Below are 4,423 nucleotides of genomic sequence, written 5' to 3' on the forward strand. Positions count from 1 at the left end.
TGTAAATTTTGCAGAATACTGGGAAGACTCTTTATGTTGTGGATTAGCATTTCTTAAACAAAACAAAACAAAAAAACCCTGAAAAACCAAATTTAAGCTTCGTGTTGCAATATCAAAAGTTGCTATGGCCTATATACTGAATGACCAATTAAAACAGCCAATCACAAATCGAGATACTTGGGCATGAACCTAACTAGAGATATAAAAGACCTGTAAAAAGAAAACTGCAGAACACTCCTTCAAGACACTATAAAAGACCTAAATAAACGGGAAAATGTACCCTGTTCATGCCTAGAAAGACGCAAAACATTGTAAAAATGACAATTTTACCAAAAGTAATCTAAATGTTCAATGCAATTTCAATATAGATACCAAATTCATTTTTCAAGGAGATCAAAAGAGAAATTGTCAAGTTTATTTGGAGAGGGAAAAGAGCCTGAATAAACACAGTACTTCTGAAAAACAAAAATGAGTGTGAGGCATAGCACTCCAACCTCAAAACCTACCACACAGTGGTAGTAACCAAAACAGCATGGTACTGGTACAATAGCCGGCACATAGAGCAATGGAACAGAATTGAGAATCCAGAAATCGACCCAGCTATCTATGGTCAACTGATATTCGACAAGGAAATAAAACCTATCAAGTGGGGAAATGACAATCTCTTCAACAAGCAGTGCTGGCAAAACTGGACTGCTACGTGCAGAATGCTGGAACAGAATCCACATCTCACATCATGCACAAAAGTCAATTCAAAGTGGACCAGAGACCTGGAAGTAAAGCCCAAAACCATAAAGTTCATAAGGGACAAATGGAGACCAAGCTTAGAAGGCCTAGTCTATGGTATAAAGAGACTGCCAAATACAGCCAGAAATGCACAATCTGGAGAGGTTAAAACTAATGAATGGAGCTTTCTTTTTTTAAAATTTTTTTTTTAAATTTTATTATTTGTGTGTGTGCGTGTACCGTCAAATCAGATCTGACTGGTACAGGAGGAGATTGTCCCTCCTTCCTCGGCAGAGCATCTGATGAATTCGAACCGTGCGCCTCTGGGATTGCAGTGCAGCTTCTTGCCACTAGGCCACCAGAGCTCCCAGTGAATGGAGCTTTCTAAAGATTAAATCTCTGTGTGCACCAAAATCTCTTCCAAACAGAGTATTAAAAAACCCCTATGGACTAGGAACAAACATTTGGCAATAGCATCTCAGACAAGGGTCTCATAATAATAAGAGTGTACAAAATATTTCTGGGCCTCCAGAAAAAAAAGACTAATAACCCAATTACATTATGGGCAAAAGATATGCAAAGACTTTTCACAAAGTAAGACATTTGGATGGACAACAGACACATGAAAAACTGCTCAAAATCACTGGCAATTAGAGATGCAAATCAAAACAAAATGAGATACCATCTCATCCCAGAAGCAGTGGCAAAAATTAACAGGGCAGCAAGCAATAAATGTTGGAGAGGATATGGAGAAATAGGTACTCTCATACACTGTTGGTGGGATTGTAAAATGGTGTAACCACTCTGGAAGACAGTTTGGTGCTTCCTTGAGATTCCTTGAGAAATTGCACATGTTGTTGTTGTTGTTGTTATGTGCCATCGAGTCACTTGCAAATCACAGTGACCCCATGTACAACAGCTCTAAACTCTGCTCTGCCCTGAGCCAATCTCATTGTCTCTGACACACTCATCCCGATTGCCCCAGTCACTGAATCAATCCACCTCCCAGAAGGCCTTCACCTCCTGCGCCTGCCCTCCAGCCTCCTAAGCATGATGCCCATCTCCAAGGACCGGTTCCTCCTTACAACATGACCAAAGTATGTCAGACGAAGTTTCAGAATCCTTGCCTCCAAGGAGCAGCCCGGTTTAAGCCTCTCCAGGATGAATCTGTTTGTTTTCTTAGCAGTCCATGGTACCCTCAGTTGCACATAGCAACTCCATATGACTTAGCTATTCCATTCCTAGGAATATATCCCAAGGAAATTAAAAGTGAAACAAAAAAAGGAGATTTGTACACCAATGTTCATAGCAATGTTATTCACCATTGCAAGAACATAAAAACAGCACATATACCCAACCACAATGGAATGTATTGAGAATTTATGGTACGTTCACATGTTGGGATATTATGTAGCACTCAGGAGCAACAATTTCAAAAAAATACTACATGACTTGGGAGAAGCTGGGCAGCATTATGCTAAGTGAACTAACACAGTCTCAAAAAGACAAATACTGCACAAAATCATTATTATAAAAATAGAAGGATAACTAGTAAAACATGTATAGGAACTCAAGGCAGGCAGCTGAGGATGGGTAGGAGTGAAACCACAGGGTTACACAGTTTCATGAATGGAGGGAGAGGGAAGGACCTGAGCGAAAAGACAAGGTAATGATGGGCAAGTTCCAATGGTAATTAATTTTAGAAAACATAATGCATGACAATGATCGTATGAAACACAATGTGAATGTAGTGTGAAACACAGTGTAAACGAACTTTGTAAGCAAATCAATAAAAAAATAAAGCTTATGAAAAAATCCCATATTGTATGAAACACTATATATGAATGAAAAAGTGTGAAACACAATGTATACAATCTTTGTAATCAAATCAATATAAAATTTTAAAAATATGTTGAATGGAGGGAAAGCAATAGAAACGAGTTAACGAGGACTTGAAAAGATAATGATAAGCATGGTATAATAGTAATTAGTTCTATAAAGGATAATGTATATGAATGATTGTATAAAACATAATGTCTGTAAACAAAATATAATGTAAATGAAAAATTGTGTAAAACACAATGTACATGCATGAAACACCATGTACACAAATACAAACAAATAAAAATATCATAAAACAAAAAACTCAAAAGTATACAGTAAATGCGTACTTAAAAAAAACTGACAAGGAAAAGAAAAAAAAGTAAATTGGGAAGGGGGGAAGGAGGAAAAATATGCATCAAATAATACATGAAAACCCAACCTTTCTGTAAGTTTTCATTAAAGCCACAATTTTTTTAATAAAAGTATAATTTAATTCCATATTAGTCTAAGAACCCTTGTTTTATCCTCATCCCTCGGTCATCTTCAAACAGAAGTGCCTCTTAATACCTTACCTTCAGTTTTTCTATATAAAATAGTTGATCTGTATAGAAACACTTAAAATCACAAGAAACACTTAAGGAAATGTAGTAACATTTGGTCTAGTAGTAAGGAGCTATGCTGCCAGCCCAAAGAGAGGCAGAGCAAATCCACCACCTTTTCCATGGGAGAAAGATAGGCAATCTCTTCCTGTGCCATTTACAACCTCTGAAAATCTGGTGGCTTAGAGTTGGTACCAATTTAATGGCACATAACAACAACGAAGATTCAAAGAGACTGTAAGGATGGAATAAATTTAAAATAAGGAACAATTTTTTTCAATACAAACAAGGGGGAAAAAGGATACACATGAGGGACAGATAAGCATGAGAAATGGTGAGAGGTTGAGAAGAAAGTGACAAAGAATCACAAAATAAAGTCACAATAAAATTATGGAATTAACAATTACTTAAAGTTTTAGATCTACTGCTTAGGGGATATAGGCATAAATTCTTCTGTCATCCCTACTCATTGTCCAACTTTCAGATTACACCTTAGTCTTTAAACTGACATCATTGCTCTTTAGTACTTTGGAGAAGTTCTAGACAGCAGATATTCCCGAGCAACATGTCTTTTAATTTCTTGACTGCTAATTTCAGAATTGCTATGCCATCGAATCATTTGCAACTCATAGTGACCCTATGTACAACAGCCCTAAACCCTGCTCTGTCCTGTGTCAATCTCACTGTGTCCAACACACCCACCCCAAATACCCTAGTCATTGAATCAATCCACCTCATCTTGGGTCTTCCCCTCTTGTGCTGTCCCTCTCCAAGGACTGGTCCCTTCTTGCAACATGTCGAAAATATGTCAGATGAAGCCTCAGAATCCTTGCTTCCAAGAAGCATCCCAGTTTAACCTTTTCCAGGATGAACCTGTTTATTTTCTTAGCAGTCCATGGTATATTCAATACTCTTCTCCAGCAGCACTGCTCTAAATCATTCATTCCCTTCTATCCTCCCTAGGCATTGTCCAACTCTCTGATGCATAACAAGCAATTGCAAAGACTATGGCCTGTATCAGGTGCACCTTAGTTTCCAGAGTGACACCATTGCCCTTAGTACTTTGGAGAGGTCCCTAACAGCAGACTTTCCCATTGCAATATGGCTTTTAATTTCCTGGCTGCTGGTGCCAAGAGTGTTGACTGTGGAGCCAAGCAAACTAAAGCTGTGAACAATCTCAATCTCTTCACCATCCATTCTGATGCTGCCAATTGGTCCAGTGGTGAGAATTTTTGTCTTCTTGATATTAGCTTCAATTCATATTGAAGGCTGCA

This window comes from Elephantulus edwardii, unplaced genomic scaffold (assembly GCF_000299155.1).
Source record: "Elephantulus edwardii isolate Elephantulus edwardi_28Jun2011 unplaced genomic scaffold, EleEdw1.0 scaffold00178, whole genome shotgun sequence".
Lineage (NCBI taxonomy): Eukaryota > Metazoa > Chordata > Mammalia > Macroscelidea > Macroscelididae > Elephantulus > Elephantulus edwardii.